The sequence below is a fragment of the Pholcus phalangioides genome, unplaced genomic scaffold (genome assembly GCF_987345545.1).
Source record: "Pholcus phalangioides strain wild (caught in Gottingen) unplaced genomic scaffold, Ppha-v1.0 ptg000017l_1, whole genome shotgun sequence".
Classification (NCBI taxonomy): domain Eukaryota; kingdom Metazoa; phylum Arthropoda; class Arachnida; order Araneae; family Pholcidae; genus Pholcus; species Pholcus phalangioides.
This window is the reverse complement of record NW_028301610.1, coordinates 44,908,844-44,933,031: the sequence shown is the minus strand read 5'-3', so window position 1 is coordinate 44,933,031 and position 24,188 is coordinate 44,908,844. Positions and strand designations below refer to the sequence as shown.

Here is a 24,188-nt window from a genome sequence, read left to right as displayed (position 1 = left end):
TTAAAAAGAGAACAACAAAGGGTTTGAGGGGGTAGGAAATGCTAGTATTTAAGCCTGGCGAATAGGAGCGATTGAAAGGGAGCAAGTAATCACGTGACCGGTTGCACATGCACACTCCCGAGGCCCCCCCCCCCCCCGAACATTCCCAACTGTCCCACCAGGGCATTTAGTGCATCAGAGGGGCTCAAGCGGATCTCCCATTTGCTGAGGAAATGGCCCAATGATCTAATATCCTGATGCCCCACAGTGCCTCATCTGGAAAAGGACCTTCCTCTAATCCTTATAATGGTGAGTGCATTCGTTTCTCTCAAATCCCAGTGAGATTTCAGGGGGCTCAGTGTTAATTTAAAGGAATGGGGCCTTTTCTCTTCTTGCAACAAGAACGTGGCTAAAACTCCCGGAAAAATAAACGGTAAGGCAATGCTTTGATCTTCCGGCGCCTAACGTATTTATTGTAATTGAGGTTTTCCGTCTCTCTCTCATTGGGCAACCCCCACAACCTCACTCTTTTTCCGGTGAAAATTCAATAGTTTTAGTGCGTTTCATTAGTGATTATAGCGTTTGCAATTAACTTAACTTGGACGACTACTATATTCATCCGAGCGTTCGTTTTGTGTTTTCTTGAGCATGTTGCTCGTTCGAGTGAACGGGTATGGACTCTAACACGAGACAAGAAACATGCCGTTTACTTGCTTAATGCCGTTTTCTCATCCTCTCTATCTTTTACTTCAATTGGGTTTCTTTAACCCTCTATGGTCCCGTGTATATTTGAATATACATGGCAAATACATGATCAACTACCTAACCATTCTGTATTCTAATAAATTGACGAATAGAGAAGAGTATGAACGTTTTTGGAGTAATTTTCATAAATAATAATTGAGTTCAATTCTTGTGTTATTCAATTATAAAGATTTGGATTGTTATTTAATTAGAAAACTTGGGATCCCAATTTAACCCCTCTAAGGTCTGGTATATATTGGATATGCATGGCAAATACATGATCAAAAACTATTATACCAGAGCTTGTGACAAATCGAAAAAATATTTAGGCATCAGCCCAATTTTTTAGGAGCCAAGCATGGTATTTTCCTCAAGAAAAACAGTCCTTTATTAAGTTTTCTTTTAGTTTTCCCATGTTAAAAGATATAGCGTAATGAAATCAGAAAATTTTGGCACCCTTCGGTCGAGATTGCAAATTAAACTATTATACCAGAGAAACTATCAGGTATAATAGTTTTCATGATATTAGATCATTGGGCTGCAACAGTTGACTTGAATCATACTTTTAGCCACAAAAAGGTCTTAAATGACATGCAGTTACATACAATTTGTTTGAGGGGTCATATAAATAAAAAGTAAATTAATTAACTTTTTTTACATTCCCTGCGTACTAAAAGTTCCAATTACTTAAAAATAGATTCTACTCTAAAACGTTATCCTCAAAAAAAATTCGTATTTTCCAATGCTATATTTATCGAGGTATTAAATATATAAAATCACTATTTGTGAAATCACAAATTACAATTTGTATTTGTATTTGTACTATGTTTTGACAACTTATCACTTTTTGTGACAGGTTCTCATTAAACCAAGAGTTGCCATTTTTAGGGACTGAACACAAACAGAAAGTAAACCATTTTATTTTTTTAATAAATAACAATTGCATTTTTGCGTTATTTAGGCAATTAAAGAAATTTTACAACTTTGAATTTAATTCACATTTCGCTATTTGTGAGCACACCCTCAATCATTGGCGTTAAATGCTGGACACTTCAAATATCTCCGTTAATATTGCATTTAAAATATGCGATTTTTTGTAAATGACTTCTCACAGCAGAATTAACATAAAGTTTTAGCACACAGGGCCTACATAAAAAGTTAATTTTTATATTTTATGTGTACGAGCCCTTGGAAAATTTAAGACATTTTGAGTGACCGCACATCATTTGAAAACTTTTTATAATTGAACGCATGTTTCTAAAGTCAACGGTTGCAGAAAATTTACACAGCCTGTATAAGTGGAGTAGTCTACTTTTTTATCTAGAAAGAGTTGAGTCCTTGTCGGTGTAATTTTTTGAAATCAGCTGAAATTTTACGTGTTTAGAGATGTATATATATATAACACCATGTCCCCCACATCCTGGAGCAGGGCCCCTAGGATGGGACCTTTGGTGGGACCCTAGACCAGACTTTTCACGGGCCCCTTTATAGTGAATTTATGACGTGAAAAAACAAAAAAATTATGAGAATCGTCCCGGGCCTCAGGGCTGGAGCCCTTTCAGCCTGAGCAAATTGAGAGAAATGCAAATAAAATTCAAGAAAACAACTATTCAACTCTTTGCTAAGCTAGATTTTATCTGTTTATAGATAAGAGTAAAATATAAAGACACTATATTTTACCCTTACCCAATTATTTACCATTGTCCTTTTACGCTGTGGAACTTTTAGTTTTGATTGTTGTACCTAAATTTTGAACTGACTGCTAAAACAGTTGCAAACTGAATAAAAATATTAAAAAAAATTTAATAAACAATAATCAATTAATCATGTATATTTTTAATTCCACATAATACTTTTTTCCCACACACACAAACAGTTTTACTTTCATATTTCATTTATGTTATCACAAATTTTTTTTTTTGAAAAAAAAAAGTGAAATAACAGAGTATTTGGCATATAATTGGGGGGGGGGGTTTAATTAACCATTTTAATTGATTAAATAACCATTCGGAATAATTAAATTGTCTTGATGCATCGTTTCAACTAAAAATATGCTATTAGCACCAATTTTTAGATAAGTTTTTGAAAAAAAAAATTTCAATGCGTTTTTATAGGGGTGAACCTAGACAGTTAATAAATAAATTAGAGAATTTCACTGTGAAATACAATGTCGTAAAGAAGTCAAAAAGACCCATAAATAAATAACAAATAAAATTTAACGGATGAAACATTCATAATACAGTTTAAAACATTAAAACTTCAGCCATTTTATTTCATTCCTTAATAACCGGTAGGTATATAACATATAATACATTTGCAAGTAAAATTTCATTTTTATTGAAAAATCTTACTTTTGAATTGTTATCGAACAGGATTCAACGACGTAAACAGCTCCATATTTTATGCGGAACACTGGAAAAATTAAATAAATGTTAAGAGTTTATATGCTAACGTGGATATGTTCTGTTAAAAAAGTAATTTATTACAAGGGAAACACACCTACTTTGAATCGATAAACGTTATTTTTATTATTCGTGTACAGTGGATCCCGCTTATAACGTTTTCCAAAAAAACTTTCATGAAAATACTTTGCAAGCAGGAAAACGCTCTGAACTGGAAATTTGTATGAGTATCAGTGATGTGGATGGAACCACTACAATAAATCTGGGAATAATAAGTGGGAAAACGTGCTAAGATGGGAACGTTAAATTTGGGATTCACTGTATATGTTACGGTGTATGCAATAAATTCGGTTATTATGCATAATCATGGACCATTCTGGTAAGTTCGATAAATTTTGCGAGTTTATCAAACTTAGACCCAAACCAGAACCACCAGAGATAAAATTTAACGCATAAATCATAATGCAATTTAAAAAAGATCAAAATTTCAATCACATTCTTATTTCAATTCTTAATATAACCGTATAGGTATATATAACTCATTTTCAATAAAAATTTGATTTTAATTCAAAAATCTTACTATTTTTTCATTTCTTATCAAACAGGAATTTACTTAAACGTCATAAGTGTCAATGCTTTGTAAACTTTATGCAGAATATACCTGAAAAAATGAAATAAATATTAACGTGTGGATATGTGCTGCATAAAATAATAATTTATTCCCTATGCGAAACACACCCACAGTGAATCGATTAACGTTATTTTTGTTATTCGTGTGTACAGAGGATCCTGCTTATAATGTTTTTCAAAAACCTTCATGAAAAAACGTTGTAAGTGAGAAAACTCTCAGTGAAATATCCTATTAGTGACAGATTGGACTACGAAAATAAGTCGTACAAAGCGATAAAACGTTTCAAAAGGGAATGTTATAAACGGGATTCACCGTATATGTTACGCGGTAAATATGATAAATCCAGTGATTATGCATAATAATCGACCATTCTGGTAAGTTTTGATAAATTTTGTTAATTTATCAAAATTGGACCCATAAATTTTTAGATAAATGTAAGGCATGAATCAATATAAAACATTTAAAAAAATATTAAAAATTCAGTCACTTTTTTTCAATCCATATCAAGCGGTAGGTATAGGCCTATATAATGCATTTTCAATTAAAAATTCGATCTTCGCTAAAAAATCGTACTTTTTTAAATTCATATATAGATCAGGAATTTAATTCTAGGTCGTAAATATCTGATACCCCTGTTTTGTACATTTTATGCGGAATATCTAGAAAAATTAAATATATATACTAATAGTTTACGTTAACTTTTGGAATAAGTGCTGTTTTGAAATACTGTAATTTATTGCAAATGAGAAACACGCTTGCGTTGAATCGATTAATGTATACATTCGCTTATAACGTTTTATCAAAAACATTCACGAATAAAACGTTACAAGCGGGAAAACGATTTGAACGGAAAATCTCCAGAGTATTAGTGATGGATGGGGACCATTATAGTAAGTCTTGCTTAGCGGGAAAACATTCTTAGAGGGAACGTTGTAAACAGGATTCACTGTCGGCCCATATGTTACGGTGAATGTGATAAATCCGGTTATTATGCATAATCATGGACTATTATGGTAAGTTTGATTAAATTATGAGAATTCATCAAACTTAGACCCATAAATTTTTTTCATGAATCAATAAAACGTTTTAAAAAATAATAAAAATTCAGTCACATTTTATTTCAGTCCTTAATAACCGGTAGGTATAGGCATATATAAAACATTTTCAATTAAAAATTTTTATCTCCATCAAAAATATCTTATTTTTTTGAATTCGTATAGAGTAGTAATTTAATTTCTAGGTCGCAAGTATCTGATATCCATGTTTTGCACATTTTATGCGGAATACCTGGAAAAATTAAATAAATGTTAATAGGTTATGTGTTAACGGGTAATATGTGCTGTTGAAATAGTAATTGAATTGATTATTAGAAATAGAAAACACACGGATCCCGCTTATAACGTTTCCCAAAAAAAGAAAAATTCCACGAAAAACGTTGCAAGCAGAAAAACGCTCGGAACGGGAAATCTTCACGAGTACTCATGTGAACACTGAAATAAGTCTTGCTAAGCGGGAAAACGTTCTAAGAGGGAACGTTATAAGCGGGATTCATCGTATATGTTACGGTAAATGTCATAAATCCAATATATATATATATATAATTATGCATAACCACCGACCATTCTGGTAAGTTTGATAAATTTCGTGAATTTATCAAACTTAGATCCATCAAATCCAAGGATGAATCAATAAAACATTTTAAAAAATATTAAAAATTCAGTCATATTTTATTTCAATCTTTAACGATCGGTGGGTACAAGCATATGCATATATACAGTCGATCCCGCTTGTAACGTTCCCATAGGATATTACGACCTATTCTCATGTTCCATTTAACTAATTTCCATTAAGATTAGCCATTTACAGCGTTTTCCCCGCTTACAACGTTTTTCCATGAAAGTTTCTTGGAAAACATTACAAGCGCGCGGGATCTACTGTACATAGTAGACTATACAATACATTTCCAATTAAAAATTAAATCTTCATCAAAAAAAAATCTTACTTTCTTTGAATTAAGTATAGAGCATAGAGAATTTAATTCCAAGTCATAAATATCTATATCCATATTTTGTACATTCTACACAGAATACCTGTAAAAAGGACATAAATAATAATAGTTTATGTGTTAACGTGAATATGTGCTGTTAAAATAGTAATTTATTACAAATGGGAACACACATACATTGAATCGATTAACGTTACTTTTATTACCTCATGTACACATGGTGGAAAATCAATTTTTCTCATGTAAAGAAGAGGATACGTTTTTATTCAGTACCGCTTCTGTTTCATGGTCACGCCATTTTTTGTTCTTTTCGCCATCTTTATCAATGTCCCTGACCTGCATCAAAGTGTCTAGAGACTCGTTGGAGCGTCTCTTTTCTTAGACAAAACTTTTTTTTTTGTTATTCCAGATCCTTCAACTCTGCTCAATATTCAACTCACGCGAAAAACTCGTTATTAGAAAGAGATAACATACTGCATTGTGCTTTTTTTTTTTGCAAGTCTCAAGTGCACAGAATTGTTATTGATGGATGTGCTTATAGAGTTGCTAATTTTATGATCTTTTTATCAGTTAATAATTCAAAAGCAATTTTTCTGTTTTGCTCCGATGAATTCGGGTGAAGCCTTGTTAAGCTAAACTATCATATTCTTATTTTGTGACGGTATATCATCCTGTACTTGTATGAAATTTTAATGTTTTAGCGATGATGATAGCAATTTCTTCGTCAATAATTTTTTTGATAGTGATTACCACTGCTATCATAAACAGTATCGTGTTACAATTATTTGAAAGGTTGAAAATATATTGATATGGACATTGGATATTAACCAGTTTAGTATTTATAATTTTGTAATTAATGCAACATACATTAGTAATCTAATTATATATGAAAATCGTCTGATTCCTGTATTAATCCGTTAATTAGCACATTGATCGAAAATTTTATTTCCTAAATAAAAATACTTTTATTTCAGATAATATTTGCCATGACAATATCTTTTATTCATCAATAATTTTTAAGTTGACGGAATCTTACGATAATGGCAACTGTTAAAATTTTTATAAGGCAATAAATATCCCGGTTTAATATTAATTTAATTTTCTACATTAAATTTTGATGAATTTAGAAATGTCTTTTTAATTGGTATTTTGACGTACGTGCATCAATGAAGATTAGATGAATTGAATTTTTCAATAAATATTTATGGCAAAATTATATATATATAGATTAGTAATTAAATCCAAAACACCTGTTTCCTATATTGACGTGATTTGTCAACTACATAATTTGTTAAAAATTAATTGGTAAAACTAAAAAATGTTATACTACTGTATATTTTTATGTGACATTCCCATATGCAGACATGCCAACATTGGCTTAAAGCTCGTCAGTAGCGATGGATGTTTAGCTTTGCCATGGGGGGTAGAACCTAGGACAACACATAATCATATTACAATAAAAAATAATAACTCAAAAATTTGTTTTTTCTTTTAAATTTAATTCAAAGTTCATTAAATACAGCCCCTCAGTGGCACTGGAATCTAGAGGACTCGGGCCACACGAGCTCCCCCCCAACTCCACCTCCCGAAATAAGGTCGCCGAGTCCCTTAGTAATTCATGAATATTCAATGCAATCCCAACCAGCATACGCCCTTGTGGGCCGTATATATGTCTTCCATTCACCCTAGACCTCCCATTCCCGTTTTCTTCGTATCAGAGCTCCTATGGCACCTACGACGAAACATTCTTTCCGACATAAGTTCCGCGAGCTCGACCATGCACTATGCAAATGAAGCCGGGTCCGGACCCGCCACGCCTGAAACATTCAAAAACCTGTTTTTAGTCCACAACGGGGGCGGGGGGGGGGGGGTTTGACGGAACATTGGGTTTTTGCGCGTTTGGGCATCGAGTAGAGCCAATGCCTTCTATAGCTGAAAGCCTTAGCGCGAAGCTTGGATAAAGCAGGCCGGCGTATGCGAAATCTTTACCTTTTCTTGCAGTATATGCAACGACTATAAGTGAAATGGACGACTTCAGTGACGTCACGAGCTTCGCGCGGAGGCTTTCTGCTATAGAAGGTGTTGGTAGAGCGGTGGGTTTAGACGGGCTTTACAGATTGCCTTTCGCGCACAGACAAATCAGATCGCCTCCGAGTTTATCTTCTCTCGAACTCTCTCCCACATGCGTATGCGAATTCATCGTTACGTTCATATGAGGAAAAAAATTCAATATCGGTATCATTCAGATACACAATAAATACCTGTTATAATTTTCGGAAGTTTCACAGGCAGTCCGAAATCAGACTGATATGTGCATATCAACAAAGAGAATGAAGTTGATCTCACAACTCAATGAAACAGTAAACCACTGCAATCTATCACCAAAGAATGGAACTGCAATATCAAATAACTATTGTCATAGGCGCCGGCATGAATAAAACATTGGGAGGGCTTAAAGTTGCTGGTTGTCCCGTATATACGGGACTCAAGTTGGTACGCAGGAGAGGAAAGGTGGATTACATTGTTTTTTTAGAAGTTATTGGCTGCGGGGGATCAGCCTCCTTATAAAATTTATTGTGGGGGGTGTCATTCCCTACATGAAAGCCACAAACGTTAGTGATTATTGGAATCCCCAGGTCAGAAGGGGTTAAAAAATTTACATTTTGAAATGAATGATTATTTCTGAATCACCGCATACAAGTTATTTCAAATAGTCTTAATATTTCTGGATATTGATTACAAGGAAAGATTTGATTTAAATCATTTCCATAACAATTGAAATTGATAGTGATGATCAATCAGATTTTGGGGCAGAAAATAATTTAGCTCGGTGATAAACAACAGTAATAATAAGTATAATTAGCAGCCATGTTTGTTTGACCTTTGCCGACAGTATATGTGTGTGGTCTTAAACAAGCTACCCCAATATATTGATGAGAATGAACTGTGAACGCCAAAAGCATTAGTGATTTCAAATGGAATCACCGGGTCGGAAAGGGTTGAGAAAATACATCATTTTAAAATCGTACGATTCTTTCTGAAACACCCTGTATATTTCAAATAGCCTCAATATTCCTAGACATTAGCTACAGGGAAAAACGTGATTAAAATTTTCGGATTTTCAAAAATTTTAAACTTAAAAAAAAACGGGTTTGAGTAACGTTTCAAACTTTTTCCGAAACAATCGAAATTAATCGTGAAGATCAATCAGATTTGGGGCAGAAAAGGATGTAATAATGATTTATCTCGGTAATAAACAAGCACTTAGTAGACATGTTTGTTTGATGTTTGCCAACAATATACTATATATGTGTGGTCAAGCTACCCAAGATATTGATGAAAATGGACTGTGAACACCAAAACTATTAGGGATTCCATCTGGAATCGCAATGTCGGAAAGGGCTAAGAAAATACATCATTCTGAAATCATATGATTCTTTTTGAATCACCCTGTATATTTCAAATAGTCTTAATATTTACAGACATTGTGAAGAAGAAATTTTCAAGATAAACTTTAAAAAAATTAAAATTTTCGGATTTTGAAAAGTTAAAGTTTGAAAAAAAAAATGGTTTTTTTTTAGTCACGTTTTAAACCGTTTCCGAAACAATTGAAATCAACAGTGACGATCAATCACTTTTAGGATAGAAAAGGATGTAATAATGATCTAGCTCGGTGATAAACAACAAGTACTTAGCAGCCATGTTTGTTTGATCTTTGCCAACAATATACGTGTGTGGTCTTAAACAAGCCACCCGCGATATTGATTGCTTAGTAAGAAGAGAGAATCGGAAGAAAAGAGAGGGTGGAATTGAATAATTGTCATATCTATCCCCTTGCTATCAGACTGGTAACATCATCCACATGGCTTCTGCTACCAGAGAGGGTTGTGAAAGCCGGGTTTTCACTAGTGATGAAGTTTCATAAGGGGAAGAGAAGAGAGATAGCGTTGGGGTACATGGACCAACGTTTTCATTTAGTCTGCACGGACTTCAGTAGGGGCGCTTCTTATTTTTGCGTGGTTTATGTAACATAACGTTTTTCTGAGGGCTTCCCCTCTCCTGTTTATTTTCAGGCTTGCTGACAGGCTTTCTTTTACCGCGACATCGTCATGTGGATAAATTCAAGCGATGCATGTTTGTTAAAAATAGATTTCAGTTTTAGGCTTCTCTCTTTCTCTCTTGTTTTTTTTGTTTTTTTGTTTGCTTCTATGATGTTCTCTTGATCTGTTGGCATGGTTTATTTTGGCCTGGGAACACACAACCACACTGTAGGAAGAATGTTGGCTATAGCGAGTAATCGCTATTTTAGTGGTTGATATTTCTCCTACCAGTAATGGAAAAGAACTGCTTGCTTCATGTGTGGCTGTGGGGTTGAGCAACTCTAAATTATTTTTGTGCCCCATCAGCCGAAATTCTTCAAAAAAAAGGTTTTTACTTTCGTTTCCTTTATTTATTTCATCATGTCTAAGACATGCCAAAAAGAAGTTTTGGTTTCACCGTGCGGATTTCTTTTGACAAAAAATAAATAAAATAATAGTAATTTATTATACCGCTTGTTGTGAAATGATGCCGCCGCGAGACACGAGTATGATGCGAATGTTCCACACATTTCTTTTGAAATAACAAGAAATTCAAAGATGATCAATAAAAACTCAAACAACCAGAGCCTGTTTCTCATACGGGCAAACGGGGCCCACAAATTTTCGGGGTCGATTCAGATGCCAAAATTGGCTGCAAGAATAAGATGCCAAAATTGGCGTCTTTCTACATTTAAATTTTTTGCAGAGATATTAATACATATTTTTAATTTTTGATCATCTTTGGGAGGGGACACGGGCCCTTCATGCCTCTTTACCCCTGCGTACGCCTCTGTCTCAAAAAATGCTATAGCTCAAGGGCCCCCAAAAGTCGTCATTGCTCGGGGCCCCGAATTTATGAGGAACAGGCCCTATAAACAACTGTGAAATACTTGAGATTGATTCTTTGAATTCCACTGAAATCTGAGCGGCGCAGCAGAAATTATTGAACACCCTATCAAATGCCATATCTTTTTTAATTAAGAAGGCTTCCTTCTAATTTTCAGCAGGTTTTAAGAGCAAGGGGTAGCAGTATAGGAAAAGTGTTTCATTGAGAAAACTACATTTCACAAAATATATCTGGGCCTGTCAACGCTAAAGTAAGAAGCCTTTAAGAAGGCGAGATATTTCGGCAATGCCGCTTAAAGTGTTGAAATGGAACAAAATTCATAATTTTAGTGAAGATTAAAATTCCACTTATCGGCAATAATGACAAGTAATATAAGGCCTACAGAATGATTCAAAATTGTTATTATAATTTTTTAAATATGATATACACCTTCACAAGCATTTTCGTCATAGAATGCGTCCGAATTACCATATCAAATGTAGTGGTAGAGAGTATTTTTGAAGAAGGTTTAGCAGAGCATTTCCCAGAAGTAGGTATAGTATTTTTCTTGTAATTTGTACTATCAATCATCCAATGTCCAAATTTCGGGATTTGGCCAGCCAGTTCACGAAGTGGCCAATTTTGTTGTAAATTGGCTAATGTCCGAATTTTAGGCTTTGGTCAGCCAGTTCGTGAAGTGGCCGGAGATCCCTGCCAAAGTCCGATAACAAAAGACATGATTAGGGTCATAAGTTTGCGCATCTTTTTGCGATAATTATGGCCACGTTAGCTATGACAACCATATCGCGGTCATGATGAGGTTATCATTTTTTTCCTTCAAAATTTGACAGAAAAACTATATATATATATATATATATATATATATATATATATATATATATACATATGTTTATATTATTTTTGTTTGTAGTTTTTTTCTCAAATTTCTCGTTTTTTTCCTCTCGTCACATGGAGATAATCCAATAGAGCTACTAAATGTAGCCATGCATCACACATTGGCGACTTCACGAATTGGCCGGCCAAAGCTCGAATCATTTATGAAAATCAGACTTTGTCCAAAACTCTTGGCCACTTCGTGAATCGGCCGCGCTTCGGGCTTTGGCAGTTTAGCAAATATAATTTAGTTACTAAATAAAAACTCATGTGTATCTGAAGGAAATAAAGCAAAATGACTAGAAATGACTCAGCCAGGGGGAGGGATTCTACCCGTTTGGAAATTGTAAGAATTTCTATTGAATTTGGAGTTGTGTTATTATAGCCAAATCCCCATTGCATCCATTTCAAAAAGAGGATGGAGGAGAATGACTCACTGGTTTCGCTCCTCCTCCCAATAGCATACAGAATAAAGAGCTCCTTTTACCCTCACATCTGCTTTATGCAGGTTTTTCCTGTACCATGGATATCGACTGATTGTCCTTCTAAAAGAATGCAATTCCTTGGTTGAATTCTCTATTATTTTCCACACAAAAAGCGCGCTTATACAGAGCACTCTTATCGTAGTTTGTGTTAGCTTTCAATTTAATCACCATAGAAGCCGTTCAGGTAAAAAAATACAAATTTTTTCAAAAAGTTACGAAGATTTTACCGTTCCCTGTGTCTTAATAGTCATATTCTGCATATTATTCTTCATGCTAGGTATATTTGAGAAAAAAAAGAAGAGTATTTTCTTTTATGAAGAACGAAATCTCGACCTTGTTGAATTTTATGAATTTTTTGAATCTTTCTTATTTGAAAACAAATCGTTACCACAAAACTCTTGAGCTGTATAAAACTGTATATCTTTTAAATAATATGAGTTTCTTGAAATTTCAGTCAAAAAGACGTAACATTAGGAGTTTTTAAGGTCCTTTTGATGAATAAATGAAATAAATCGAAATCATTTCTCCGCAGAAATAATGTTGTGTATAACCCCCATTTCTCATCAAAAAAGATGCTTCTCCTTGGTCAGTAGGCCTATTGGTTATAAAAAATTATTTGTTTGTGTTTCCAATGTCAATACACATTTTTTTACTGTGTGTGGCATATAAGGCAAAGGGACCATATAAAAATTTTAATTTCGTAACTTCAAAGAATTTTTTTGTTTCAATAGGCGACATATCGTTTGATAAAATTTTACATTTTTTTGTAATTGGACTAACGACTTGGAGATTAGCTGTTAGATGAAGATGAAAGTGACGAATACTCTGTAGGCATGTCCTGTAATTAATACATGTGTATGAAATTGAATTTCCATTATGCAAGAATTGAATTTCCATTGCCCCCAATCAAGGATCGAGACCCTTCCTATTCAATGAATTTTTTTGTAAATAAATTGATTGTAAACAAAAATTTCTTTGGTAAAATCAACCCTTGATTCAGTGAAGGTCCTTGTGGGGGTTTTACGTAGTGTCCATGCCCCCCCCCCCCCCATCCTTCAGCACAGCCGCTAGGTAGGAACCATTCTCGGGCAACTATATAGAGAATTTATAGTGAGAAGAATCAAAAATCGATAAGAATACTACTGCGCCCCGGGCTGGAGACCACACCCTTGTGCTGGTCATAGCAGTGCCATGTAAACACCATGGGCCCTCGGGTAAAATGATACCCTTATTTTTGTGTACATATTTACTTAGTCTGATAAATCAATTTACCATATCTTGGTGATAAAGCAGGGTAATGGCCCCAGGTTGAGAAACACTGCTGTAAACTATATGATTTGTCCGGTTTCACTCTTTGATTTGACGGACATGTCGGAAGTAGAGCTGACCTTTATTCGCAGCTTGAGCTTGACCCTAATTGTTTGGTTTTAACCTGAATATGTTTTTTTTAATTTTCCCAAGCGCTAATCATCATCAATCAAACCTATTACTCTAATCATCCCTCTTTTCCTCAGTGCGTCCCTCCTCTGGGCTAAGAAGGCCCAAAAAATTGTATCTAACTTTCAACTGTCCCTCCAAGTCTGTTTCAGCTTTCCCCCCCCCCCCCCACCAAGAGCCTATATCACCCACTTCGACAACGCTTCTCAAACATTTGGGAACCACGGCTCCCTTGCCCTAGTTAATCATTGTTCCTCCGCGGCTCCCCAGAATAGTCCAGGAAACATTCTGCATCAGTAAAAGAACCACTTGAGAGCACTGACAATAGGAATACATCAATATAGTCAGCACGCCGTGACGTCATTGATAAAAGTAGATGATGCTTCTAGGAGCTGCGACGTTTACTTTGAGAACCATTGTACTATGTGAAACACTGAGCTGAAATGTAGTTGAAAAAAGCTCCTTTTTTTGATTAAAATGAAAAATAACTTTGAATGTGTGTGTCCCTCCAACTGCACACCTCCAATTTCAGACAAAAAAAAAATTTCCCTTACAAAATTTTACAATTTATTGTTCCAATTGGAGTTGGAGGAAGTATAATTCATACAGCCCTAAACTTATGTTAACAAAATGATTTTTTCTTTCTTGATACAGCCAATGAAATTTACCTTTAGTGATTATTATCATAATAGCTGAGTAAACAGATATTTCGTAGTTGATTGGTTGTCGAGGACAGGGAGTCCACCTTTTAGAAACATGAGGAATTCTGTTAACATCCAATCAAATTTCTGTATCCATGCTGGAGGCCAGGTCTGCCAGCTGAGAATAATAGCCTTTCATTTTCCCACTTGTATGGTTGGTTCTAGTTCTCGACATGTCATACATCAACCGCCGCCACTCTGTCTGGATCCCTGCCAGCCATTCTGTTGTGTGCATCATTTGGATTCGGTCACGTGAATCTCTCTCCCTTCCTTATGTTATACAATGATAATTGTTGACATGGCCAGAGCGCCATCTGGTTTCAGTTGGCTCAACTGTTTTATTTTATCAATACGTTTTATGATAGGCTAATCTATTAGGATCATTGATCCGTCGTTAAACAATGGAGACGTGTGGTTGCAATATGTTATTTTTCTTGGATCCGAAAGGAGATTACATTGGTCATTTGAATCCATATTTTTTATTCAATGGATATTTATTGATTTTTGCAAAAACTGATTTTTACTTGAATGAAGGTTGTGAATTTTGATTGAGATCACTGAAATGATATTTTACAAAGGGAAATAGCGCGTGACACAGGCACACAATTTTAGGGAGCACTTTTTTTTAAAATTTAATTTATACCTTACCAGTTGAATGGTGTTATTATTCTGGATACAAATATAGGATCACCGATCTGGGTATTGTTATTGACGAGCTGCTCAGGTTTTCTGAAAATTGTTCGGCGGTGATAAAAAAAAACGAATAGAAAACTCATTCTCAAAAAGGTCTCTTCGCGTTTTCCTAAAGCATAGTTTACCAAACTATTTGTTCCATCGCCCTCTTCTCTTCGGAAATTTTTTCTCTCATCGCCCCCCTACTCAAGCGAACCCATAGGATCCTATGTAAAACCAGTAGATTTTACCGCCCTCTAGGTCATTCCATCGCTCAAAAGGAGGCGATATTGCCCACTTCGGGAAACACTGTCCTAAAGTGATGCTTTCATTTTGCTGGGGTTTAGTTCGTCCTGGATTGGAGTATACCGTCAGGGTTTGGAGACCATACCTACAGAGGGACATAGACTTGGTTGACGGGGGTGCAGAGAAGAGCCGCGCTTGCTCTTGATGGCACACGGGACTTGAGCTATGATAAGAGACTTGATTATTTGAAAATGTTTACATTGGAAGAGCGCAGGTGTCGGGGGGATAAGATTGAAGTATTTAAAATTTTTAACCGGATGGATATAAAATGGGCCATACATCGTCAATCAACTGTTTCGACAAACGGGCACCAGTATCGATTGGTAAGGGACAATTCTACGTTGTGGTATAATAAGGAGTTTTTCTCTAAAGGGGGTGTGAATGAATGGAATTGCTTACCTCCGGAGGTCGAGAATTCTAACACAGTTGGCACGTTTAAAAAGAAATGCGATAAACATATTGGGATAAATCGAGAAGCTATCCGTACTTAGATGAGACAACCGTAATTTTTTATGGGCAGTATGTATAATTATATTTTATCATAATTCTTGGTTTTTATCGCTCTTATATGGTTGCTTTATTTTTGATATAATTTAGATATTTATTCAACATCCGTAATTTTTTTTTTTTGTGCGGCCATGTTTTTTCAGCCACATTGTTGGGCATTTTGTTTGTTGTGGCCTTTGCATTTGTATTTAAAAATTGATTTTCTTTTCTTTCAAATGGAAACACGTACGACCCTTTAAAATTTGACTTTCTTATAAAAATTTAATCCCCATTCCGAAAAAATGCAGTAGGCCTATATATATTAGACCAGAGGTACTGAACCTTTTGGGGAGTGCGGGCCACTCATATGATTTAGTAACCCGCCGCAGGCCACTAAAATTATTTAGTAACCTGCCGAGGGCCTTTTGAGTGATTTGGTAATATTTTTTGTGAGCGACTTGAATGATCTGACAAACGTTTGTGGGCCGCAATCAATTTATTTTAAGACTGAAATATTTTTTCACATTTTATATATATAGCCTACTGCATTTCCTCTCTTTCTAGTAATATTTTAAAACCGAAATAAACATATTTTTTTAACACGGGTGGTGTTACTCTGGATTTTGATTCAATGTTAATCACAGGCCACTTGGAATATGGAAGAGCCCCAACGTTGGCAAATAACTGTTTTTATCACCATCCATAAAAAAGACCAAACAATATTTGTATGAATATAATCACTCCCTCTCACATATACACACGGAGTTCATTTTTACAAACATTAGGTACACGATATTGTGGGGCCACATCTGAGGACTTCGAGGGCATCATTTGGTCCGCTGGCCATGGTTAAGCATGTATGTTGTAGACCAGGGGTCTTCAAACTTACGGAAAAACGGCGAGTCAATTGAAACTCCCCAGGAAGTCCGCGGGCTACCAAAGCGTGTAATTTAGTGTCATCTTATATATATAATAAAAGGGTCTCCGAGTAGAACAGGGACAAAATAATTGAAGACTTAATCTGATATTATTTGTTTTGTTAATTATCAATTTTGTAATCTGAAATAAGTTTTTCATTAATTTTGAAAAAAAGTTTTTCATTAATTTTGAAAAAAAGTTTTTCATTAATTTTGAAAAAAAGTTTTTCATCTCAATTACCGATTAAATTGAGAATTATTAAATTATATTTATTTATTTCATCGTAAATTAGATTTTGAGATTAATTTCAATCTGAAATCTTTTTAAATGATCTGTAATTATTTATTTCAATTATTCTGAAAAATTATATTTTCCTTCTCAATATATTTTGAAACCATTTCTTACAATAATCGTGTAAATGTTCTTTTATCGATTGTGAAATATATATAATTTCTAAAAAAACTAAATTATATTTCTCTCATTGATTTATGTTATTTTTTTTCACTAATCCTGAAATTATTTATTTAAAAATTCTAAAATTATTTATTTCACTAATTCTGAGTTTTCATCAATTTGATCTTTCATTCATCTAAAATATTTCTTTATTAATTCCAATTTTTTTTAATAATTCCAATTTTTTTAATAATTCCAATTTTATTAAATAAATTCCAATTTTATTTTAATAATTCCAGTTTTTTTTAATTAATTCCAATTTTATTAAATAAATTCCAATTTTATTTTAATAATTCCAGTTTTTTTTAATTAATTCCAATTTTTTTTAATTAATTCCAATTTTTTAATTAATTCCGAAGTTATGTCTTTATTTAGTTCTAGAATTATTTTTTTTCACTAATTCCGAAATCCTTTCTTTTATTAATTCTAAATTAATTGTTTTTCAATGTTTTCAATCATTTTCTGAAAATGATCGGCGGGCCACGACCAAAAGCTCATGGAGCGAAATGTGGCTTGCGGGCCGTGGGTTGATGACCCCTGTTGCAGACCTTGTGTCGTTGCCCAAACGATGGTGGAAACAATAACGTTGAGAAACTGACGTTGATAAATGCGAATTTGCTTTTGATTAAGTAAATTTTGGTGGCCAGTTCGGAGGTTGGAATTTTATGACTACACGGGACACCGATATTGGAAGGGTGCCGTTTTGTCTAAAAAACAAGCTATAGATGTATTAGAGAAAACAGTTGAAACGTCTTATGAAGATTTTTAGGTATAATACGAAGAAATGTTTATGATATACTCCATAACTTGAAAAACAAAGATCCAAAGGGGACTCTGAAGAAGGGGGGGGGGGCGTGACAAATTCATTTTCAATTTTAGATGGAATGGGATAGTTTTGATACTACCCTATATATATATATATATATATATATATATATATATATATATATAAAGCTGTATAGCTCGGACAAAATAAAATCTGTGGGTTTTGAAGGTGATTTTTTATACGTATAAAATTTATGTTTGGCTTGTCCGCCGGAAGGAAGGACGTTTAAAGGATGTTTCGGACGGGCGAAAATTTTGTCTCGAGCCGCCCTTGGACACCCTGATATTTTAGGTCCAAGTTGGCCCTTGGGAAAACTAGACATTATTAGGGAGTCACTGCGAGGAGCATCAAAGATGTTTGGTGAGTATGGGAATAAATATTGTTTTATTTTGGGACCCCAACTTATAGGGGGGGTTCCGGACAATTTCTTCACTCGCCGAAACACAATACCCAGGGCCGACAACTGTAGTGATCTCTGACTTATGCGTCGGTGCAACGGAACAAGAAAAAAGTCGTATAAGTGAACAGCATTATGTACCTATATCTCTGATCGGAAGTGCAGAAAATCATTTTATTACTGAGAGGAACGTATAAGTGAGAGATCCCTGTATTAATCAGTCGTTTTCGTGAAGTCGAGCAAACACACGTGCATTATATTGAATTTTTCCAAATAATGAATTTTTTATGTTTTAACATAATTTTATGTGTTTTTCTGAGACATGTTGATCCATCGCTGATTAATTGCTCGAATAAAGAAAATGGCATTGTGGCATTGGAATGTATTTATTTCTTTTTAAGCATCGTCATATTACGTTTCAACAGCCGTGCTATCGATTGCACCACGATAGTGTGTATGAATTAATCTTCGTATCAAATGAAATGAATTCACCAAACTTTTTAAATCGAGATCTGTAAAATTTGGAATTCTCAAGATCGTATAGGCCACATATTTATTCAAAAAATATTTAAATTCCATTTAAGAATAATTTTTTGTGTTAGGTTTACTGTAATAAATTTGCAAAAAACGCACGTGTAATTGGGAAATTTCTACAGCATTCGGTATAATCTCGATTTTGATATCATATTTTTATTTTTAAAATAATTTTATTTGAAAACATCAAAAGAATAGGGCTATATAATTAAAAATTATAAATCTTCAAAGTATTTTAAAGATTAATGTCGTAGCTTCATACCTTTTCCAATTATTAGACAGGTGAAGAGATGCTGAAAATTTCTTGTAGTTAGTATTGATTAAGGAATGTGATGAAAAAAAGGAATCACACACATACTAACCATAAAAAAATTATATTTGATAAGTCCGATATATGTTTATGAGGTCTAACTTGGTCATGTGAAAGGCTTTTTATTCCTTCTGATCCGTAATAAAACAAAATTACAGGCTTTTCCCACTTGGTGTATCATTTCACGAAAGCATAGGATCACACAAATCCGTTTTTGTTATATTAATCAAATCTGTTAAATTTGTAGATATAATAGACATAATAATTACAAATCGGAGACATTTATTTATTCATTCATTGTTGGAGAAAAATGAAAAGATTCCGAACATTTTTCTTGTGAGGTCATCAGAATAATGCAATCAGAGAAATTATTATCTTACTAACCATATAAAAAACTTCATATTTAATAAAGTACTGCTCCGTATACTTGAAGTCCAACTTGGTTATTGTTATGGCCATCTGTCTGATACGTATCTATATAATGCAAAATTTGAATTAAAGGCTCTCTATAAATTCTGTATCATTTTCGGATAAATTGGATCAAAATATGTTTCTATTTGTAATGAAAATAATAATTATAAATCAGGAAACATTTGTATTTCCAATACTGCCTGATGTCTTGGCATTTTCCGAAAATGCTCGCATAAATCCCGCATTTTTTGTCAGCACGCTGTGGCACTGACTGATCAAAATGTGAAGTATCGAAATTTTCAGTTAAAACGAAACTTTAATGAGATATTAATGCTATAGATAATATTTTTTCCGATTTACTCACACCACATTTATTAGAAAAAATTTTCTTTACGATAACCAGTGCTACGTCTTAAACTCCTATATGTACAGGGTTATTCAGAAATAATCATCCGATTTCAAACCGATTTATTTTTTTAAATCAGTTACAATAGTATTTACTGAGTATAAATTTACAGCTTAGAATCGAGTAATGCATGAATATAAAGGGAACATTTTTGAGGTGCTTTTTTTTCAAATTCTCAATATGGCTTTCTTTAGTTACACATATAAGGTCCAGGCAATATGAAAAATCTTGCAAAACACGGTCTAATGGAAATCAGTTGCAAACATTGTCTACCTCCACGGCCTGTTACACGTGAAGGCAGAATTTAAGTCATTTCAGCTCATCACTAAACTTTGGAGCTTGTAAGTCACGCAATTTGTATAGCTTGCAGCCAATTCCTCAACACAAGCGAAACAGCAGGTTCAGCAACACTCTGAACGTTGATTACTGGCTGACATAATGCAAACGAAAGAACGCAGAAAATTTTCTTTTAGACGCTATTTTACTTTTTAACAAAAAAATCTTCATAAGTGACACACCAGAGTCATGATCTATAAAACTTAAACACTTCCCCTTTTTTTATTCATACAATAGGCCTACTTATCATTCTGTGTTTTTAATATCAAAAAATATATAATTTTGAAATCAGAATATTCTTTCTGAATCATCCTATATTTTGAGAACAATGGAAACCAATTTCAATTCAGATATGCAAATGATTTTATATTATATATAAAATGAGTATATTTTTATATATTAAGAAATATCCAGAATTTTTCTAACCTTAGCATTTAATAGATATTCTAAAATTCTCAGCATCATTGATAAATGGCATGTATTAAAATCTTTTTTTGACGTGTCTCTATCTCTATAATCACGAAAGAAAGTTTCCTCGCTGTGTAAAGAAGAAATTGTTATTATTCTCAGCAAGGCATTCGAAATTCTTGCTTTTAAAGTTCATAAAGGTCACAGTTTAAAATGCGAATGGCACATTCACGCCGTGAATAATATTATTATTATTCTCCTCACTGAGAGGAAGAGAAAAAAGGATTATTTAAGCATTCGCATCGTGACTGGAACATTCATCTTGGTCGAGGAAAGAAAAGCCAAAATAACACGTTCCTGGCAAAATGACAAGAAGTTTGACAAGTTTGTTCCCTAATTTAATCTGTATTTTTTTTTTTAAAAAAAGACAAAGGACGCTATTATGCGATTTTGTGTGAGAGAAAATACCCAATAAATATCCGAAATCGAGAAAATTTGTCGAAAAATTTGTTTCGGATTACTAAAATTTTTAATCAATATAATATTTATATTACCTCTGAATTTTTGAAATTTAGTATTTTTTTCAACCATCGAATTTCGCTAAAATGATTAAAAACAATTAAATTACAGAATTTTTATTCCTTGCTGCAGAATTTTGAATATTTCCGTATCAAAGGTCTCGATCGGTGTTTTAAAAACCATATTTCGCAAGTGTGTAAATTTTTCGGGGAGATTCCAGTAACATTTTCAATATATAGGCCTAGTCTAATTGAAAAATAAACTTGAGACCACATCTGAAATGTGGATCCAATTACCACCCATTACTAAAGAAAATCTGTGATGCCATTAACAATAAACGAATCTATTCCATTGAATTTACAATCTAAATTTTGCAATTTTAGAATATGACGTCAAATATTTTCGTTCACTTCCTTTATTATAAATGGAATTAAATCATTGATTTTGAAAAAAACCAGCATTTTAGAAATCATAGTAAACCTTTTACCGGCCAAATTAAGATTTGAATTTATTTTTTTCCTATTTTTTCCTGTTAATTTTCCTTCTGATCCTTTCACGAAAAAAAAATTTCCTGCATGTTTTCTGGACTTGCTCATGTCCATAAAAATAAAATTAGAATTAAAAGCAAAAAAAACCTGAATCTTATAATAGATAATTTAAAGAACTCCAGTTTATGGCATATGCACTGAAATAAATGAAATGTTTGTTTTGTAAATCATATAAGTTTCGTATCACATATTGAGGAACAAGAATCAAGTGTTTACATGTGAAACATGGAATTTTTTTTTTTTTTTTTTAATTTTTAAAAACCAATAAGAGACGATAAAAGATTAAACATTTTTCATTAAATAAACATGGTATGCAGTGACCTAATATTGTTATGTTAAAGCTTTCACATAAATGTAATGGTTGTTAATATGCGTTTCTTTCACCTTACCTGTCGCTCGAACTCAGTAACTCTCACACGTTCAATATTAGTATTCGGGCGCGAGAAACATTAGTGTTTTTTTCCATAATCCGTTAACTCAATCATTAATTGATGATCAAATAATTTTTTCCGTCATGTCAGAATGCAATTATGTAGTAGTTGTACTAATTAAGAAATATTAGTTATAGCAATTAGAGGTTTTTTTTAAACAACCGTTCTATACAACCTCTGTATTGATATAAGTAAGAAATAAAATTAAACGGGAAAGAAAATGTGAAATTTTCTGAAACAAATTCCACAAGTAAGTGGTTCTTTTTTAATTAAACATGTTCTTGATTTGTTCTTTTTCAATGAAAAAAACAGCTCCAGACATTTTTTTGCACTTGGTTTATGAAAAACGCTACGGAGAGAAATCAAGTGATTTGTTTTTCTAACCTATTCGAAAAATGTGTATTTAGTAAACATCGTATTTTAAAATTCTCAATTTGTTCTCATTCTGTTTTTCAGCTTCACATAGGGTGCTATAGAATTTTTCTGCAAATTCTGGTGTGCATTTTATGTACAGTATCTTTGTAATTTATTATTGCTTTTCGAATCATGGGTAAACATTTTATCGTCGCAAATAAAACACTACATTTAAAATTCGACCATTCCAAATTCCAGTGACGATTTATACACGGTGTTTACGAATATTAGGAAATACACCAGGTGAAAATTTGGAAAAAATATATTTTTGTAACTCATACAATATTAATTTTGTAATGTGAGAAGCATTTTAAATATGCGTAATGGAAAATTAACTGACTGGCTTATAGTATTGTGCAAAAAATTATCGTAGAACAATGATGATAAGGTGGGCTCATTCACATTCTCTCTACTGTTTTTTCTTCACTTAACGTATCGGAATGCAATCAAATTCCATGAAAAATTCAGTGAACTTTATTATAATTGTATATCGGTGGTTATATACGAATAATAAAAGTGTCTTTCAGTCGATATCTGATCGAATCATAAAGCTGCGATAGTATACATTATACAAAATTCGTGAGACTGATGAAAAAAAATACGTATTTTTTTCTCTTGCTTTAGGTGTATTTCGGGGGGAAAGCTCTAATTTTTTTTCAAATTCTCAATTTATTTTATAACAAAATGCGTAAGTTTGAATTTTTCTATCAATAACTTCCTGACAACCGACCAACTTTTCATATAAAAATGCTCCGCAAGTTTTTCATAGATATGCGATATCAACGGATAATTTTGACATTTCTGTCGAACTCATATGCATATCAAAAATATGAATCTTTAAAAATTAACAATTACACTTAATTTAATAATAATTTGAGAATTATTCGTATTGACAATACTATTTTTATGCCCTAATATGCGCGGAATTTCAATACAGTGAATTGCTTTTTTGGAAAGAAATAATTTAGCTGAAAATAATTTTAAATAATGTTCATTTTAAGTGCGTGTAAATTAAAATTCATCGATTTTTAATTATTTAGTTGACCACAATACAAGATCAACAATTTTAAAACTTAATTCATTGTGAAAAATTTTATTAATAATCAATACCATAAATTGAAATTAGCTTTGTGACGAACACAGTGACAAAAATGTTCAAGAAAATTTAATTCCAGTTAACGACACGGATATTATTGACATATTTAAATTATTCCAACTTGCAAAAACCTATCTGTAATTATAGAAAATAAACTCATGGGATGTTGCATCTAAAAATAAGCAACGAAATTTGAATTTCTCTTAAATTTTTATATGGGTTTTAACGTTTTTATCGAGATAATTCCAATTCAATGTATTCAAAATATTAATAATATTGTAAAAACAATTTAAAAAATTATTTTGAATCATAACAACGAATTCGAAGCTATTTTAAACCGATCGATATCAATATAACTTTCAAAAATAGGATAGAATTTGCTATCACAAAAATAATAACATACCTGTTAATTTTTTTTAACCCTTATTTGTTAAATAATCCCATGTTGATGTATCTTGAAAGAGAGATATACGGCTTTAACTAAAACTACATAACGTGTATTTTGATGAGACCTGCTGCTGTGAGAATGTGTAT

General features: G+C 33.1%; 1 protein-coding gene across 2 annotated transcripts in view; it reads left to right on the top strand.

Moving 5' to 3' along the window:
* LOC149073505 (homeotic protein ultrabithorax-like) overlaps window positions 1–24,188 on the top strand; it is a 183,836-nt gene that overhangs the window by 46,760 nt on the left and 112,888 nt on the right. The window contains exon 1 of one of the 2 annotated variants that reach the window (XR_016194453.1): window positions 317–412. The exons of the other annotated variant lie outside the window; for it this stretch is intronic. The gene's annotated coding sequence lies outside the window, so the exon portion shown is untranslated. Of the gene's footprint in view, window positions 1–316; window positions 413–24,188 lie in introns of those variants that run through there. 2 annotated transcript variants of the gene reach the window in all.